Source organism: Mandrillus leucophaeus, unplaced genomic scaffold, assembly GCF_000951045.1.
Source record: "Mandrillus leucophaeus isolate KB7577 unplaced genomic scaffold, Mleu.le_1.0 Scaffold772, whole genome shotgun sequence".
NCBI classification, from domain to species: Eukaryota; Metazoa; Chordata; class Mammalia; order Primates; family Cercopithecidae; genus Mandrillus; species Mandrillus leucophaeus.
In genome coordinates, this window is record NW_012108386.1 from 505,843 (window position 1) to 526,249 (window position 20,407).

General features: G+C 46.5%; 1 pseudogene; it reads left to right on the plus strand.

The window, feature by feature from the left end:
- Positions 1-15,022: 15,022 nt before the first annotated feature.
- Positions 15,023-15,562, plus strand: LOC105529603 (annotated as a pseudogene).
- Positions 15,563-20,407: the final 4,845 nt, after the last annotated feature.

The window sequence follows — 20,407 nt, forward strand, 5'->3', positions numbered from 1 at the left end:
TTCAGCATGGCTGGGGAGGCCTCAGGAAACTTACAATCATAGCAGAAGACAAAGGGGAAGCAAGGCACCCTCTTTTAAGTTGAAGGCAGCAGGAAGGAGAAATGCTGAGTGGAGGAGGAAGAGCCCCTTATAAAACCATCAGAACTCGTGAGAACTCACTCTCACGAGAACAGCATGGGGGAAACCACCCGCGTGATTCAGTCACCTCCACCTGGTCTCTCCCTTGACATGTGAGGATTATGGAGATTACAATTCAAGGTGAGATCTGAGTGGGCTCACGAAGTCTAACCATATGGTGCTACCTGCCTTCCAAGTGTGGCCTAAATGAGGTCCTAATGGTGTCTCTTGGGACACTCACTTATGGAACCCAGCAGCCTTGCTGTGAGGAAGCCCAGGCCTCACTGAAAGTCTGTGGACAGATGTCCCACCAACAGCCCCAGCAGAAGACCCAGCTGACAGCCAGCATCACCCACCAGTGAGGTGTGTAGGAAAGAAGCCTAAGAGAGGATTCCAGCCCCAGCCATTGCCTGATCACGTGACAGAGTCTATGTAAGAACCCCATGACAGAGTCCAGCCAAGCCCCAGAGCTGCATGTGGGTCATAATTATAACAAATGATTATTATGGTTTATGCCCCATGGTCATAGATACCTAAATCAGCAATCTCCACTGGCTGTTTGTTTAGCTAAGGCCCTTTCTGCCATACCCTGGCTTGAGTGGGAATGGTCCCTGCACCCCTGCATGCCTGCCTGCATTGAAAGAAAGGGCTGCAACATTGTGTCCCTTCACCAGGCTTACGCTTAGCCTCAGCGACAATCAGAGCCTGAAGTTCTTTGTTTGTAGCCATGGTTCTCAGCCGAAGCTGCTTATTAGAATCACTCAGGCAGATTTTCAGAATTCTTATGCCTAGGTTACAACCCAGACCAGTTAAATCATAATCTTCGTAAGTGTGGCCCTGAAATCAATATGTTTCAAAGCTGTCCAGGGATCTGAATGTGCAGCCCAGCTAGAGAATGATGGAGAGAGTGGGTGAGGCTCAGGCCCACCCTGCTGTAGAAGGGGAGCCTCCCCCACCACCAGGCGCAGTGATGCCAGCACCCCCTCTCTGGAGGGGCACTGGCACTCTTACAGGGGAAATAGAAATTTGGGCACAGGGATATATTTACTCTTCTCTATTTCGTGTCAGTGAAGTATGTCATACCCGCATCAGCTTGTTCTTTTACTTAATGCCCTCCTCTCTTCTTATCAGACCCGGCACCCGTTTCCTTTGGAAAGGGTCTTCTGATCATTCCAGGTGTATCAGTTGTCTTTTGCTGCACTACAAATTATTGCAAAACTCAGAAGGTTAAAACAGCAATAAACATGTATTGTTTCATCCCATTTTGTGGGTCAGGAATTAAGGAGGGCTTAGCTTGGGTGGCTGTGAGTTGGAGTTGCCGTTCAGATGTCAGGGAGGAGTGTAGACACCTGATGACCCGACTGGGGCTGAGGGAGACATCTCCATGGTGGGGCACGCACATGTCTGACATGTTGATACTCGCTGTTGGCAGGCAGCTTTGGTGCCTCACCATGGACTCAGCACAGGGTTGCTGAGTTTCCCCACAATGTGGTGTGTCAGAGCTTGCAATCCAGAGAGACAGAGGGGAAAGCTGCAGTGTCCTTTTTATGACCTGATCTCATAACCCACACACTATCATTTTTGCAAGATCCAATTGGTACACAGACCAGGGATATTCACTGTGGTGGGGGCTCCTCAGGGGCATGGCTATCTGGTGGTGGGAATCCCTGGGGGTCATCTTGGAAGCTGACCATTCCACCAGGCCCCAGTCACCTCCCTCAGATCTACTCTCTGCACCAATAGAATCCTATGAGAAACTTCTAAGAGCAGAGATTCCCAGATACTACTTGCGATGCTCTGATTCAATCAGGCCTAGAAATCTGTATTTTAAAAGGTTCTTAAAGCAGTGCCGGTGATCACATGGGAATCTATAACTGTAGAGTTTTGGCACTCTGTGTCTGACCAGGTGGGGTCCTCTTTGGCTTCTTCTCCCATGAGCCGGGCCACATTAGGGGAACCCTCAAGTCCAGAAGAGGGGCCTGGTGTTCGTTCAGGAGCAGCCATTGTATCCCTTGTTCCTTTTCTGGCCATGACTGTATTCCTCTCCTGTCACAACCACATATGGCCAGCAACCGTGTGTGGCCGCCAGGACATGGGGCTGTGCGGTGGGAAGGGAAAGGGATTTGAGTACCCCTGACCCTTTCCATTTGGAGAATAAAAGCTTCGCAGATGAGCTGGGGAATACTCTATGTTCTGAACCCTCTCTGTGTCCTGCCCTTGCCTGCATTTTAGTGTAGTGGTTGAGAGCCAGACTTCCCAGGTTCAAGCCCTGTGTCTTCTAGTTACTCTCATGATTTAGGGCGAGCTATTAGTTTTTTTGACCCTGCATACTGAGCGAGGCAGCCGGGTGGGACTGGTTCCTGCTCCTGTGTATCCTTCATTGTCTGTCTGCTCTGGGATCTGTGGTGTTCACGGTGGAGGGCTCAGAGAGGCAGCCGCATGCCTGGCCTGTTCGGCTGCAGGCTGGGAGAAGGGGTTGTGGGTCCGGAATTCATGAAGGAAGAGTGAGCGTGACTTGCTGCTGAATTCCAGCAAGAATTTCAGCATGTATGGGAAAGAGAACAGTTAATAAAGATTTCCCCTTAGACAGTAGGGAAAATATAGGTGTAATCTGCTGAAATGGGGTTGGCTGAGGGAACAAGCTTAAGGTATTTGGTAAGAGGTTGTTTTGATTTTTCTAAATTTGAGACACCTACTAGACATCTAAGTAGGCATTGGGATATTTGAATTTGGATTTCAGGGAAGATGTTGGGGCTGGAAATAGATATTTAACGATCTGAACATTTGGCTCTCATTCACATCAGGGGTGGGTGGTGGACGAGATAGAGGGGAGGGCCGGCAAAGGGTCCAGCAGCGAGCTGCTGTGGAGGGTGCAGCAGCTCAGGGGGATGTGGTCTAGAAAGGTGGGGGATGCGAGAACACATTGTGTGTTTATGGTAATAATTGGAGTGGTGTCAGCAGATGGGGGACTGATGATGTCCAAGGGAGAGGAGATAATTATAGGCGCACAGTCCTTGAGTTGACAAGAGTGGGATGGGCTGCCTGAGGAAGGAGCAAGGGCCTTTCACCAGCGGCCACAGGGTGGGCAGGGGCTCACCAGGCCCAGGTGCAGGACGTCCTGCAGAGGTGGCGGCAGTGGAAGATCATTGCCTGTGCACACTCAGCAACGTAAGAGGTGATGCCGTGGTTGGAGAGTGAGGAGAAGGGAAGGGCCTGGGGATTTTGAGCAGTGAGCAGTTGTGAAAAAAATCTTCAGGGGAAGGGAGAGCAAATGGATTCTAGAAATACGGAGAGTCACTGGGCAGGCGGGCGGGCCTTGGGATTTATGGTTATCCAGCCAGCAAGGCTGCCAGCACCAGCAGCCCCTGATGAATTCCGTTTGGTGCTGGGTCCCTCTCTCCCTGACAGGATGGCTTTCCTGAGAAGGAATCACCCAGAACAGGTGAGAATTGACCTTCATCCTAGCAACCCGGAAGAGAGCTACAGGACGGGAAATCACACCGAGTGGCCAGGAAGATGTCCTCTGTGTATGAACACATGGAGCATCCCCGTCACTTGCCTGGAGCCCAGCTGCAGTGATGGCAATGGCAGGAAGGCAGCCAGGAACTGTCCAAGGGCCCAGCATTTCCCCTCCTCAGGGAAGGCAGCAGCCGGGGCAGCCTCCTGCGCAAGTGCGAGAGGAAAACAGTGAACCAAGCCAGACACAGTCCGCACCTTCCTGGAGCTCGAGCGGGGTCAAGCTGCTTTCCGTGAACTTCTCCTGGGTGGCTCCCCTGCTGACTGGCTGTTCAAGGAAGGTTCCCGGCTGCAGCCCAGCCTCTCACACTCCTGGGTATTTGGAATTGGAAGACTCTCTTCATTCCGCACACTTGAGGTCCCCAAATCATGGCCCAGTTGACAAAGTGGGTCCTGAGCCAGGACCTTGCCTGATGATTTTCTTCAAGGTTGGTGCCGGCAGCCCTGACTTCTTCATTGAGGGAAGATGGGCTCCTGGTCGTAAAACCCACCTTGCAGGTCTGCAAGTGTCATGTAGCAGGGGCCTGACCTTCCATGCCGATCCCATCTGATGCTGGGGTGTCTGACAGGCAGCCAGCGGCAGGTGCAGCAGGCTCTCTTCTTTTAGCATATAGAGTTCAGGCTACTGGTGTGTTCTCTCAGGTCCAGAAAAGCTGAGTACCAGGAGGGCATCACCCTGGGAGATACTTACCCAGAGATCTTCGCCGTCCTCACTGCATTCTGTTCAGGCTTCTGTGACAAAACCTGATAGACTGGGTAACTTAAGCAACTGACATTTTCTCATAGTCCTGGAGGCTGGAATAGTCCAAGATCAAGGTTCCAGCAGGGTTTGGTTCTGGTGAGGGCTCTCTTCCTGGCAGGCAGACTGCCGCGTTTTTGCTGCGTTCTCACATGGTAGAAAGGGGGAGAGAGAGCTCTGACATCTCCTCTTTTATAAGGACACCAGCCCTATTGGATCATGGCTTACCCTCATGACCTCAGTTAACCTTAATCATCTGGTGACAGGCCCGGTCTCCAATACAGTCATGTGAGGAGTTAGGGCTTCAGCAGGTGGAGTTCTGGGAGACACAGTTCAGCCCATAGCAGTCCTATAGCTCCACCTGGGCGCAAGAAACCCCTTACAGAGTCCCACACAGGCTCTGTCCAGCAATATTTGGTTGTACTTCTGGATGGCTGGATTTCTGAGGGCGGCACCTCAGAGCAGGCATGTCCTGCTGTCTGGAGTGAGGAGCCTGGGATAAAGGGCTGATGTTCCTGATTCTGAGGCCCCAGTCCTTTTGGAGGGAAATGGCATTTCTGGCGTTTCTGCTTCTCTGGCTGTCTTGGCACCATGAGGCTGCCCGAGGCACCTGATGTGCCCCATGTGAGGCGGCACCTTCCCCTCCCTGCCCCAGTGGCTCAGCCCATCTGGCATAGCACCAGGCCTCGTGAGGGCGCGCTCTCTGCTGCCCCCAGGGTCACTGTTTTACGTGAACTCTGGGGAAGGGGGTGGGAGCTGGGGGGCCGTGCTCAATATATGTCCTAATTTTAGAGTAAGATGGGCAGATTTCCCTGTGTTCTAGCTAGGACTAATGATAGAAGCCCAAATACAATCAGGTCAGGAACAAAAGGGTCCTTCCTGACTCTCAGAACTAGTTCGGTGAGTTTCTTCAGCAGCAATGGGGTCAGGCTGTCAATGCCTGCCAGGAGTCAGCCTGCCGCCCTCTCTCAGCTCTGCTCTGCACTGACTGGACCTTCCCTGCTGTGGAAAAGAACTCCAGTGCTCCAGGTGCACACGATTCCTGCAGTTGGCAATTGGGTAAGGAAGGAGAATTTTGTCCTCAAATGTCTTTACTCCTATTCATGAACATTCTGGTTGCTTTGCTTGGATCCTGTTCTGTGGGGTCTGGAGGCATGGGGCACCTTGATTGGCCTGTCTTGTCATGCAGGAGGCTGTGGCCCTGGGTCGCCAGCCTGGCAGCGCTGTGTCTGGTGCTGGGGTCTCCATGAGGAAGCTGTGTGTGGACACAAGTGCAAGTTTGCCTGCTCCTCAGCCTCTCCACGGCATGCATCTGAGGTGCAGGCTCGGCCATATTGCCCACACTCAGAAGAGAGCATCAGGAACCTTCTGCTGTCAGGACAACTGGACCACGTGCCTCCCATTCCCAGGTCCCAGCATGCTGTGGCTGCCTCTGTTCAGCTGTGGTCTTCCTCCCGTGCAGCACGCTCCTCCCAGCCCCATCGCTGTCTTTGCAGGCTGATCAACATGGTCACGAACATGGGGCCACACAGGGGAACTGGTGTCCCACGCCTGGCCTCTTCTTGCCTGAGGTGCTTGTTGGCCATAATCATATGGCTCTTTGGCCCATCCCAAGGCGGCCTTCTGTCAACATGCTTTTAACTTTCTGGCAAGTCTTCCTTGTCTTGCCTGTGTGTGTATGTGTTTTTTTTTTCTATTGTGATTTTTTTCTGCAGCATGTCCTCACCCCCTTCAGGCTCCATGCAAGCCAGCAAGGAGGGGCCAGGAGAGGTGGGGATGGCAGCTGCTATGGCTTAGTTTCCTTAAAGTTGTGTCCTTGGCTTTGTGGAGCTTGAGGGGAGGTTTGTAGGCTTTAAATATTTTTTGCTCTTTAGATGGAAACCCAGGGCCTCCCGGTGGCATTCTCCTCCACTGGAGGGTGCTGTAGTGTAGGAGTGGTAGTTGTGGAATTGATTTAAAAGCTGTTTGTTCCAATTTCAATAAGAGGACCATGGGAGATGTCACCACGTTAGACTATGGGTTGGTGGTCTTTGGGGATGGTGGTGGGAGAGGGAGTTCCCATTGTCCCTCATCCCAAGATGCCATTAATGCTGGGACAAGAAGCAGGGCACGGGAAGTGATCCCAAGACAGGAGTGAGGACAAAGCCCTCATCTCCCAGGAGTGGGGTGTTTGTTCCAGCCTCTGAAGTTTGGGAAGCCTATGTCATCTTGTATAGGGTGTGGGGATGCCTCACGGAGGCAGTCAAGGCCCAAGGTGGGAAAGTGGTCCCTGGGGGATGGACGGGGGTCTCATCCCCCATGCAGCTGCACAGCATCCTGAGGCAGGGCCTCATGGTCAGGTGTGGGGTCCAGAGTCAGTCAGACCCAAGGACAGGTGGTGTCATGTGTGCCCAGCCTGGGGGGCTATGGTCTTGGGGGTCCTGAGGGCCAGGAGGGTCTAGTGCTGGCATGGAGGCCTGGAGTGTGTTGGGCAGCCTGAGACCAGACCCCGGAGGAACTCTGAGGAGAGCCTGGGCACATTTTGAAGCATATTCATTGCTGGAAAGGAATACCCTGCAGAGTGGGTCTGTGGGAACATTCTGTGGTTTTCCCCAGTTTAATCCTTCGGTTCTGGCATTCAACAATTGATTTTTCTGGCTCCCAGATTACAGCTTTGTTTTCTAAACTCTAGCTCAGTCTTTTCCAAACTTGGTTGGTGGTAGGCTTTGGAAGAATAATTTCACCAAACTTCTCCGAGACCCAAGTGTCAGATGACTAAGAGCAGAGCTCAGGAGCCAGAGTGGTCCTCTAGCTTCCGCAGTCACCTGTCTTGTAAGTTACTAGCACAGGGGCAGCTCTGAGTGAGTGTCTCCTAAGCGGTTTCCTTAGTGGGTGGAAATAAACGAAGACCACCCAAATAAGAACAAAGGCTGTTTATTCAGAGCTGCTGTAGCAAGGGGGTCCGCGGCCATCACTTGTGTCCTGACAGACTCACAGGCCAGGTGAGGAGTGGAGAAGCTTCATCATGGGAAAGGGGAGGCTTCGGAGGCCTGGTGGAGGCTGTGGGCCTGGGGAAGCCAGAGACGACTGGTGAGAAGTGGGCATCCCATGAGATTAGCTAGGGGACATACTGGGCTTTCTCTGGTTGGTCCTAGATTGGAAGCAGGGACAAAAACTAGGAAAACTGTCAGTTATTAATCAAGTCCTGGCCCTTTGGGTCTGATTGTTAGAGAATGTATTGTTTAATTTCCCATATTATTTCTAGAAATAGCAATCTGAATTCTTACAAGCCTTGCATAGAGCAGGCTGGCCTCCTGGACTGGTTCCTGTAGATGTCGGCTTGGCCTGCTGGGTTGGTTCCTGTAGATGACAGGTTGGCCTCCTGGGCTGATTCCTGTAGATGATGGCTTGGCCTCCCAGGCTGGTTCCTGTAGATGTCGGCTTGGCCTCCTGGGCTGGCTGCTGCAGGGGTTGGGTGGGAGTTCTACTCTTACAGATGTTCTGGCCATTGTGCATTTGTGTACTCAGTCTCTGAAGTGCTCGGCCATAGTAAGCACTCCCTAAAAAGTAGCTATTGTTGTCTCTCCCACCTGACGATGACCAGATTATTCACCTGGACTGTCTTAGAACTAAGCCCTGCCCATTTCAGTGGTTGCTTGGCATGCACACCCTGGGCCATCTCCAGATCTGGCTGACTCTGGCCTCATGTGGTCTTTCCATGGTAGCTCTACCTAGGGGGCTTTGGCACATCAGTGCAGTCAGATGACATGGTGGAAATATTTGTTGAATGGATTGCTAGACTCCTTTTCTAGAGGTTCAGGGCCCACAACCAATGTCATCATATTATGTGCTTTGCATTTTAAATTCTCTAACATCGTAGTCTTCCCCAGGCCAGTGTACATCCTTTACTGGGAATAAGGCACTTTCAGAATGTCTTATCAGTCTCTCTCCTCACATTTCTTGATTTCTTTTTGTGTCCTTTTCTCACTTATTTCCTTTCGTATGTTCCTTTGATCTCCAACTTTTCCTTAGTTTCTCATTATTCTGACTATTCCCTAATTTTCACAGCTTCCAAAATACTTCCAGAATGGGAGATTGTATTAGTTTTTTCTTATTGCTGCTATAAGAAGTTACCATAAACCTGATGGCTTAAAACAACACAAACTTATTACCTTAGAGTTCTGGAGGTCAGAAGTCTCATGGAGCTAAAATCAAGGTGCCAGCAGGGCTGGTTTCTTCTGGAGGCATCAGAAGAGGATCCATTTCTTTGCCTTTTCCGCTTTCTGGAGGTCACATGTATCCCTTGGCTCATGGCCCATCCCTCCCTCTGAAAGCAGAGAGAGTAGTATCTCCAGGTTGGTCGGCGTCTCTCTCCTGTCCTCTCCGACCCCTGCTCTGTTATATTTGAAGGATGTTTACATTCATCTCATTTGATTCAAATATTCGAGGTTGTCAGTATCTGCATGGTTTTGATGACAGTGGTTCATTCAGGGAGGTAAAGGACCTTGCACACACCCTGGTGTGACCCATGGGAAACGGATCAGAAAGCCGCCTTCAGACTGAATCATCTTCTTTGCTTCTTACTTTCTCAGATAAAGAAACAAAAGCCAACAGAGGTCAAGTAATTTTCACAAGGTTATACAACTTGCTTACATAAAAGCAAAATCATGGAGAAAATCTGTTGGTAAAGTTAAACAGTATTCTTCTCAATTATTTTCCTGCAGTTCTTTTATTCTAGTCCAAGGCAGATTTCTGAACCAATGGGTAAACACACTTAATGGCTTTTTTTGAGAAAAGTCTTTTCATATCCTTTGTTTGTTTTTAGATCAGGTTATGTGTTTTCTTGCTATTAAGTTGTGTTCCTTGTATATTTTGGATGTTAACCCCTTATCAACTGCATGGTTTGCAAATATTTTCCTCCCATTTCACAGGTTGTCTCTTCGCTCTGTTGTTTGTTTCCTTTGCTGTGCGAAATCTTTTTAGTTGGATGCAATCCCATTTGTCTATGTTTGCTTTTGTTGCTTGTGCTTTTGCCAACATATCAAAAAAGTCATTGCCCAGACCAATGTCAAGAAGCTTTTTCCTGTTTTCTTCTAAGACTTTTACAGTTTCAAGTATTGCATTTAAGACTTTAGTTCATTTTGAGTTTATTTTTGTATTTGGTATGACATAAAGGTCTAATTTCATTCTTCTGCTTGTGGACATCCAGTTTTTCTAACAGCATTTATTGAAGAGACTGTTCTTTTTCCGTTGTGGGTTCTGGGCATATTTGCTGCAGATCAATCAACTGTGAATGCATGGATTTTCTTCTGGACTCTGCTCTGTTCCATTGATCTATATTTCTTTCTTTTTTTTCTTTTTGTTTTGAGACGGAGTCTTACTCTGTCACCCAGGCTGGAGTGCAGTGCACCACTGGAGTGCATCTTGGCTCACTGTGACATCTCCCTCCCAGGTTCAAGCAATTCTCCTGCCTCAGCCTTCCAGGTAGCTGGGATTACGGGTGCCTGCCACAGCCTGGCTAATTTTTGTATTTTTAGTAAAGGTGGAGTTTTGCCATGTTGGCCAGGCTGATCTCAAACTCCTGACCTCAAGTGATCCACCCGTCTCGGCCTTCCAGAGTTCTGGGATTACAGGTGTGAGCCACCTTGCCTGGCCAATTAGTCTATATTTCTTTTTTTAAGTGACCACCATGCTATTTCAATTTCCAAAGCTTTGTAGTATATTTTGAAATCAGGTAGTATGTTTCTAGCTCTGTTATTTTTGCTCAAGATTATTTTAGTTATGTAGCATCTTTTGTGGCTCCATGCAAATTTTAGGATTATCTATTTCTTTGAAAAATGAAATTTGAATTTTGATAGGAATTGTATTGTAGATCACTTTGGATACTACATTTTGACAATACTAATTCTAATAATTCATGAACATGAAATACCTTCCCATTGATTTGCATTTCCTTTCATTTCTCTCATCAGTGTGTTATAGTCTTTAGTGTTCAGCTCTTTCACCTCCTTCCTTAGTGAAATTTTCTCAAGTATTTTATTTTTTTGTAGCTATTGTAAATGGGCTTTTTTCTTGTTTTCTTCTTAGTTTGTGATTGGTATTAGAAACCCTACTAAATTTTGTATGTTGATTTTGTATCCTGTAACTTTACTGAACTTGTTTATTAGTTCTAACAATTTTTTTGGTGGAGTATTTAAGATTTTCTATATAGAAGATCATAACATCAAATGGAGAAAATTTTACTTCTTCATTTCTGATTTGAATGCCTTTTATTTATTCATTTATTTAGCCTAATTATTCTGGCTAGGACATCCAGTGCTATATGTAGCAGAAGTGGTGAGAGTGGGTCTCCTTGTCTTGCTCCTGATCTAAGAGAAAAAGCTTTCAGCTTTTCACCCTTGAGTATGATGTGTTGTGAGTTTGCCATATATGGTTTTTATTATATTGAGATGCGTTCCTTCTATATCTAATTTGCTGAGCATTTTTTATCATGAAAAGATATTGAGCTGGGCATGGTGGCTCACGCCTGTAATCCCAAGGCGGATGGATCACTCGAGGTCAGGAGTTCGAGACCAGGCTGGCCAACATGGTAAAACCTTGTCTCTACTAAAAATATAAAAATTAGCCAGGTGTGGTGGCACATTCCTGTAATCCCAGCTACTAGGGAGGCTGAGGGAAGAAAATTGCTTCAACCTGGGAGATGGAGGTTGCAGTGAGCTGAGATTGCGCCACTGCACTCCAGCCTGGGTAACAGAGCAAGACTCCATCTCAAGAAAAAAAAAAAAAAAATCGAAAAAACATACTGAATTTTGTCAAATGTTTTCTCTGCGTCTATATAGATAATCATGTACTTTTTATCCTTTATTCTATTAATGTGGTGTGTGACATTTATTGATTTGTGTATGTTGAACCATCTTTCCAACCATGGGGTGAAACTCACTTGATCATGGTACATGTGTGTATTGTAAAATTCCATTTGCTAGCATTTTGTTGAGGGATTTTGCATCTGTGTTCATCAGGAATATTGGCCTGTAATTTTCTTTTCTTATAGTGTCCTTGAATGGTCTTGGTATTGGGGTAATGCTGGACTTGTAAAATTAGTTTAGATGTAGTCTGTCTTCTTCAGTTTTTTTTTGGAATAGTTGGAGAAGGATTGACGTTAATTTTTCTTTAACTGTTTGGTATAATTCACCCATGAAGCCATCTAGTTTAGGGCTTTTCTTTGATGGGAGGGTTTTGATTACTGATTCAATTTTCTTACTTATCATTAGTCTGTTAAGATTTTTCAGTTTCTTCATTATTTAGTCTTGGTAGACTGTTACATTTCTAGCAGTGGGTCCATTTCTTCTAAGTTACCCAATTTGTTGAAGTACAATTTTTAATAGTCTCTTACAATCTTTTTTATTTCTGTGGTATCCACTGTAATGTCTCCTTTCTCATTTATAATTTTTTATTTATTTGAGTCTTTTCTCTTTTTTTTTTTAGTTAGACTAAGGGTTTGTCAATTTTATATTTGCAAAAAAGTAACTCTTATTGCAATTGAACTTTTCTATTGTTTTTCTAGTCTTGATTTCATTAATTTCTGTTCTGATCTTTGTTATTTTTTCCTTCTGCTAAGTTTGGACTTAAGTTTTTTCTTCTTTTCCTAGTTCCTTGGGATGCAACCTTAGGCTGTTTATTTGAGATTTTTCTGACGTAGACATTCATTGCTACAAACATCCATCTTAGAACTGTTTTTGCTGCATCCCATAAATTTTGGTTATGTTGTGTTTTCATTTTCATTTGTCTCAAAATATTTTTAATTTCTCTTTAAATTTTGTATTTGACCCATTGATTGTTCAGGGGTGTGTTTAATTTCCATCTATAAATGAATTTTCTGGTTTTCCTTTTGTTACTGATTTTTTACTCTCATACCGTTACGGTTAGAAAATATACTTATTATGATTTCAGTCTTCTTAAATTTGTTAAGACTTGTTTTGTGGCCTGATATACAATCTTTCCTGGAAAATGTTACACGTACACCTGAAAAAAATGTATATTTTGCTGTTGTCGGAGAGAATGTTTGTGTATGTTGGTTAGATTTATTTGGTCTACGGTATTGTTCAAGTCGAGTGTTTCCTTATTGAATTTCTGTCTGAATTGTCTGTTCATTGTTGAAAGTGAGTTGTTAAAGTCTCTTACTATTATTGTATTGCTGGGTATTTATATACTCAGGTGGTCCAATGTTGAGTACATATTTATAATTGTTGCAGTATCTTAATAAATTGATGACTTTATCATTATATGATAAACTTCTTTGTCTCTTATGAGAGTTTTTAACTTAAAAGTATATTTTGTCTAAATATAGCCACTCTGCTCTCTCTCTTGGTCACCTTTTGCATGTAATATCTTTTTCCATTCTTTGCTTTTCACCTCTGTGTGTTTTTAAAGCTAAACTGAATCTCTCATAAGCAGTATATTGTTATATCTTTTTTTATACTCATTTGATATTCTACATCTTTTAATTAGAGATTTTAATTCATTTACCTTTAAAATAATTATTGATTAGGTATGGCATTACTATTGTCATTTTGTTAATTGTTTTTTGTTCTTTTTGTTCTTTAGGTCCAGAATTTCAGTTTTTTTTTAAAATGGTTTCTATGTCTTTATTTAACTTATAATTTTGTTCATGTACTGTTTTTCTGATTTGGTTTAGTTGTTAATTTGTGTTCTCCATAGTTCACTCAGCTTCTTTAGCATGATTATTTTGAGATTTTTGTCAGGCAGTTAGTAGATCTCCATATCTTTAGAGTCAGTTACTTATTTTTTTCCTTTGGTGGTGTAATATTTCCCTGATTACTTGTGATATTTGCCTTGCATTGGTGTCTGTGCTTTGAAGAAGTAGGTACTTCTTCTAACCTTTACATCCTGGCTTTGACAGTGAAAACCATTCACCAGTCAGCCCATCTAGAGATTTTGGGTGGGCCACCTTGTGGGGATCTGTGGATAGGCTTGTTGCTGGAGTCTTCAGGCAGTTTGACCTGGTTCTGGGTCATCAGGTGGGTGAGCCTGTTTCTTGGATTTACAGGGGACTTGCCTGGTGCCAGGGTCCACTACAGTAGGCTTTTTGACTGGGTTTTCAGGAGCAGACTTGGAACCCATATCTGCAGGGCCTGGCTGGAACCTGGGTCCACAGGAGAGGATCCGGTACTGGAGTGGAACTTAAGAATGAGTCTGCAAAGGGATGACTTGGTGCTGGGGGGCCAGGTGTCTGTGTCCATGGAGATTAACCTGGTCCTGAATCTGTGGGGGCTGGCCTCACACTAGGGTTAACTTGGGAGAACCTGGCATCTGGCCCATGGGGGCAGGTCTGGTGTCTGAAACCATGGGGATGGGCCAGGAGACTGCATCCCTAGGCATGGTCCTGGAGCCTGGGTCCACTGGGGCCAGCCTGGAGCCTAGTTCCATGGGAGTGGTCCTGGAACCTAAGTCTACAGTGACTGGCCTGGTGTTAGGGTTTATAGGGGAGGGCCTGGATCTTGAGTCCACTGGAGTCTGTAGCCTGAGGGCTACATCTTAAGTTTCCTTCCCACAGAGGGGTCCACCTGGTGTTGGAGAAGACATGGAGCCTAGGGTCGTGGTGGGGGGCCCTTGGGATCTGGCACTAGAGGAGCTGATCACTGGGACATTCCTGAAGTCTGGGACTATGGGAGTAGGTCTGGTGCTGGGGCCAGTCCAGAATCTGAGGTGGGCCTGAAGCCTTAATTTGCAGGGTCAGCCTGGAGCCTTGGACTTTGGGGTCTGACTTGGCACCAGGTTTTACTGCTAAGGTCCACAGCAAAATTGGGTGCTCACTTAACTCTCCCTTCCCCACATGAAGGGTATCTCTTTCCAGGCTGCACTGCCTGGGCGTGGGGGACGAGTGATGTGGGTCATCTGAAACTGTCCTTCCTGCCCTCTTTTCTATTTCTCTGCTGCACCCAGGTACTGAAATCTATCCCTTGGATTCCTTTGCTCTTATGAAGGTATTTTCACACATGAATAGTTGTTCAAATGGATGTTTCTGAGAAGGGACAGCCATGGAAAATCCTGTTCCACCATCTTGCTTGGGAGACTGACTGACCTTTTGAATATTTTTACTTATAGTAATGCTGTTTAAGGAGTAGATGGTTTATCCAAATGTAGATGGAATGGGATTCGTCCTCTCTATCAATCCCTCTCCCCTGAAATCAAAGGAAATAGCAATCAAGAGGCAAAACTTTGCTAATCTGGTTCACTTTCTTTGTGTTATTGTATTCATTTCTGTTAGTCATGTAAACATACAGTTTTAGTGCCTTAATGAAACATCTTAAGTTTTTCCCCCCTTTCATTTCTCCAGGGTCCACACATTCCACAGAGAGACACAATTTTGTGGGTACAGCTTGGCCTGGGTTTTAGTCATCTATAGTCATGACTTGTTATTGCTTATATTAAAAAATCCTGTGCAGTGGTGCTGGGAATGTCATGGATGAGGTGCCATTACTCACAGTAGGTGGGGATGCAGGTGGTGGCACAGTGCACAGTGCACAGCATGCCCTTAGCAGCAGCAGCAGCAGCAGCAGCAGAGGAGGCTCCCCGCAGTCCCAGCCTCTGGGCCAATGCTGCCACCTCGCCCCTTCTGCTCTTCCTCCCTTCGCTGGCACCACGGCTGATCAGCTGACCAAAGAACAGATTGCTGAATTCAAGGAAGCTTTCTCCCTATCTTATAAAGATGGTAATGGCACCATCACAGCAAAGGAACTTGGAACCATCATGAGGTCACTGGGTCAGAACTTAACAGAATCTGAATTGCAGGACATGATCAATGAAGTGGATGATGATGGCAATGGCACCATTTAGTTCCCCGAATTTTTGACCATGATGGCTAGAAAAATGAAAGACACATATAGTGAGGAAGAAATAATGAGGTATTCCAAGTCTTTGACGATAGTGGCAATGATTACATCAGTGCAGCAGAACTGCATCATGTCATGACAAACAGAAGAAAAATTAACAGATGAAGAAGTAGATAAAATGATCAGAGAAGCAGATATTGATGGAGACAGACAAGTTGACTATGAAGAATTAATACAGATTATGACTGCAAAAATGAAGACCTACTTCCAGCCCCTTTTCCCTGTTCTAGAAGAATCAAATGGAACCTTTTACTTACCTCTTGCAAAAAAAAAAAAAAAAAAAGAAAAAGGTTTATAATTTTCTGTTTCTGTTTCTTTCTTTTCTTTTCTTTTTTTTTTTTTAAGACAGAATCTTGCTCTGTCACCCAGGCTGGAGTGCAGTGGTATGATCTTGACTCACTGCAACCTTTGCTTCCTGGGTTCAAGCGATTCTCATACCTCAGCCTCCCAATTAGCTGGGATTACAGGCGTGAGCTACTGTGCCCAGCTGACTCATTCTGTTTCTATATAACAAAACTGAATGTCAAAAGTACCTTCTATCCACACATACAAAATCTGCATGTATTTGTTGGTGATCCTGTCCCCTAAAGACCAAGCTACACATCAGTTTTACAATGTAAGTACATATACTACCTTAATAATAAGGACTCCTTAAAGTTCCATTTAGTCATGATTAGTACGCTATTTGGGCTGGCCAGTTTTTCATGCATACAGCTGGACAACTGACAGCAGTCAGCCATTTGCATTTAAAAAAAAAAAAAAAGAAAAATCCAAACCTATTCAAATGGTTTCTGGTTCAATTTGTTTAGTATAAATTGTCATAACTGATTTACTGAAAACAAACATTTAAAATTGGTTTATCTTAGGATGATGTACAGAAAAATGGGGTGAAGGATAAACTCTTGAGACATAGCCCGACTAGTGGGATGGTCGTCTTGTACTTCTGTGTGCCGTGATCCATGGTGATGATGACATACCCTGGTGGCATGTCCATGTATGTTGGTTTAGTGTTGTCTGCATTGTTCTAGAGTGAAATGGCTGTCACTGTTCACACAAATCTTTTAACAAGAAACTTTTACCAAGGGAGCATCTTTGGACTCTGTTTTTAAAACCCTCTGAACCATGACTTTGAGCCAGCAGAGTAGGCTGTGGCTGTGGGCTTCAGCACAGTCATCAACATTGCTGTTCAACAAGTTACAGTTTACTCCCATTCCAAGTTGTAAATGCTAGCTTTTCCCCAATAAAAAGACCATTAACTTAAAAAGAAAATTCTAAGGAATCTACAGAATGACCACTAGAGCTAATAAAAAGTTGCAGTCTGTATGATTAATAAGCAAAAATCAATGTAAATTTAGTATACTAACGGTAGAGAATTAGAAAATGAAATTTTAAAAATTATGTTTACTATAACAGAAACATGCAATGTTTTGCAATACATCAACAAAAATCTGTAAGATCTCTATACTGAAAACTACACAATGGTAGTGAAAATATTAAAGAGGACTTAAATAAATGGAAAGATATACCATGTTTATGGATTATAAGAGTCAGTATTACTAAGATAGCAATTCTTCCCAAATAGGTGTGTATAAAAGCCCAGCAGGACTTTTTGTAGGAACTGACAAAATATTAAAATCTATATGGAAATGCAAATCACCTAGAGTCTGCACAGCCATCTTGAAAAAAAGGAAAAAGAAGTTGGCAGGCTTACATTGCCAGCTTTCAAAACTTATAGAAAGCTAATAAACCTACAGCGATCAAGACAGTGTGGCACAGGCATGAGGACCAACAAACAGATAAAAGGAAAAGCATAGAGAGCCCAGAACTGGGCCTGCTATTACATGAGTACACCTAATTTGGGAACAGTGGTTATCCTTGTGATTATGGATATAAATATAAATAGATTATACTCAACTTGGGAACAGTGGGGTTTTTTTTTCTTGTTTTTTTGTTTTTGTTTTTGTCCTATATTAAGTGTTGTCAGGTCAAGGAGGTATGTACTGGTTGAAAAAAGATCCTGATTTTTAGGAAAAGACACAGCACGTGGTGATGTTTTAGAGAGTTAAAATTTGGAGCCATTCTCTATATTCATTGGATAGACTCATCATCCCCCCTCTGCCTTTCAGCCTATATAACCAGTAAGAATTATATGGCAGATAAAAATCTGGCATTTAAGGATGAATCAACTATTAGATAATTGTTCTAATTTTCTCATGTCATCTATCTACATCTCTCATTGTCATCTGGCATATCATATGTTCTAGGTCAGTCCTGAGTTCAACTAGTCTGTCCTGTGATTTTCACTATTACTTACACTTGTTAGGTCACTATCGTGGGGTTCAGAATATTGGCGTGAGGTGGTGGCATGGGTGCTTTTTTTGGAGCAGTTGTGGGGTGGCATCCCTCCAGCATGACCTGAGACCACAAGAAACCCCTTCCACCACAGGTGGTAGCAGTATCCCACATAATAAACCCTTGTGTGCCTTGTTACATGATAAACACTTTATATACATTAGACATTTTAACCTAAGTCAACCCTAAAAGGCAAGGTTATTTTTTCTACTAAATGTCCAACAACTAGGTGAACTCAAAGTAGGCTGAAAGACCAATTCTTATAGAAGAACGATTGTCCAAAAAAGAAAGATAAATTCTTCTGGAGAGACCAGAGACAGGAGCAACTCAGGAAACTTTTAATGGATTTTAATACAGGGTTTACAATGTTTTGAATCTGCAATTCTGAAATCCAAAGCAGCGCTGAAAATGGAGTGTTTTTAGTAACAAATTGGGTGGCAAAATCTGAACTCTTTGTAGCTCTGTGTGCTGACGAGCATTGTGAGTGCCCTAGAGGGTCATAAAGCTTTTGCCCACAAAATCCTTTCTTTCCTTGGTGCATCTCAGTGGAGTTGTGTTTTGAGAAATAGTGCCTGACATAAGTTTGGTATTGCTACGTAAGACCTCTTTATTTCTTTTCTGCATAACTTTGGATTTTCCTCTTCAGTTTACTTTGACTCACTCTTTACAGTTTAAGCATGCCAGGTGGTAACTTGATGGCTTTGCATCTTAATGATCGTATCTATGCATAATTCTTTGGGGTTCGTTGAGCAGTTTCACATTCATTATCTTGTTTGGCCCTTAGTAAAACTCCTTTATTGTCAGCACTGAAGAAGTGGAGACTCAGAGGTTACACAGCTGTCATGTGGCAGAACCAGCCACGCCATGCCGCCGTGCCGCTTTGAGGCCCTGTGACTCTCAGGGATTTAGCAAAGTGCCGTCTTCAGAACAACTTGTCAAGATCCTCACGGGCAGTCAGTGTCATGTTTTATATCGTGTACAACCTGCAGCACAGGGCGTGGCAGCGGTGAGTGCCACTGTCTAGGGACTCTCCATACCCTCCAGCCTTCAAATGCAGGAACGGGAATCTCGGTCAGCTGGCTCTGTCCCAGGTTTCATTCCGAATAAAGTAGGTGATAGTCTATTGATCTGAAGGGCATAGTGGTTCATGGGATTTTGCTGGGTCTACACCAGGTGTCAAAGAGTCTGGTGCCCAAACCTTGGCAAGGGCACGTGACTGATTACTTCCTTGTCAGAAAATGCGAGAGCCCGGCAGTGCTTGGGACCACCTGGTTCAGACTCTTCATTCCAGGCCAGACCACTGAGGCCCGGGCAGCGGGGTCCACTTACAGGACGTCGGAAGGCAGTGGGCAGGAGCTGGGCTCCTTCCTGCGGGGCCAGCTCTTAGGAGGCGGGCGCTGGGGCTTCGGGACTTGAGGGCCTGATCGCTGCGCTGCGCAGGCCGCGCGCCACCCGCAGAGGGCTCTGGCGGTCCGCCGCGTTCCAGGGCGCGGGCCTCTCTGGCGCGCGAGTGTTTCCTGAGATTTAACAGAAGGCCGTTACACTCAGTGTAAAAACAGACTGACGATTCCAGAGCACTGGCTTTTATGAAACCCCACGATGCACTCTAACGTGGAGATGGGTTCGTCTGTGACAAGAGGAAGTTTGTTTGAAGGCAGATTTGGAGAAAATGTAGGCAGGCATGAGCGTTGGCTGAGCTCCTCAGAAGTCCCTTAACAGTTGTTATCCGGGCCGCGGTTCACATTGAGATGAGACAGGTGGAAAAGAGCTCGCCCTTTCTTCTTGCATTGTCACACGGAGTGGCTCTGTGTCCGTGCAGCGTGGGGTCCCCTGGGCCCGGGCGAAGCTCAGGCGGGACGCAGCGGGGACGTCGGAGCTCGTTCCTGTGTGAACCCGGGCAACTGCCGGCGGGCGAGGCCTGGATGGTGGTCGGGCCGCAGCCGCCAGGACGTTTGCGAGTGGGCCTGGAGTCAGGGACTTGGCCCTGCGGGGCCGATGCGTACGGGGCCGGGCTGATCCGCGGGCTATCGGGGCAGGGAACGGAGGTCCAGCCTTCCCGGCCACGCAGGGGCATGTTGCGGCTGGCGGGTTGGGGGCGCTGTGAGCGGGGGGAGGCCTCGGCCGGCAGGGGGCGCGCTCCACCACTCCATCCGCTGGGTCTCCGCGGGACACTGCCGCTCCAGCCCGCTGGTGCCGCGGTCCCGCCTCCTCCCTCCGCCCAGCTTTCCCTCCGCCTTCGCTCCCCGACCCCTCCCTCCTCCTCGCTCTCAGTCTGGCAGGGAAGCTGGGTTGGGCGAGGGGGGTGTCTCCTGGGTCCACCATGGAAGCACGAGGCGCGGGTGCGGAGCCAGCCCAGGGCTGCCGGCGCGAGCTACAGGGCTGGCCTGGGGCTCATCCTCTGCTCGGGGCGCGAAGAAGGCGAGGGTCGCTGTGCTGGGTCTGTGTGCTCAGTGGCCACGCGTCGCCCTCAGGACGGGGAACGGGGCGAGAGATAGAGATGTGGGTGTTTTCCCTGTGGAAGCTGTGCCCGAGGCCGTGGGAGTGGAGGGCACTGGGCTTCGAGTGGAGACAGGATGCCCCGAGGGCCAGGGAGTGGGAGGGGGGCCGGGAGGTGGAGCGGGTCCCAGACGGCAGAGACTCGGAGTGGGAGGCAGCGGGACTGGGAGAGCCGCACCGGGGCCGCAGGGGTGCGCAGGGAGCTTCCTGCCCTTTGCACCTCAGGCTCCGGCAACGGATTCGTTTCACTTTTGGCAGGTGCAAGATCTGCGCTTGCAGCCACCTCACTTAGTGG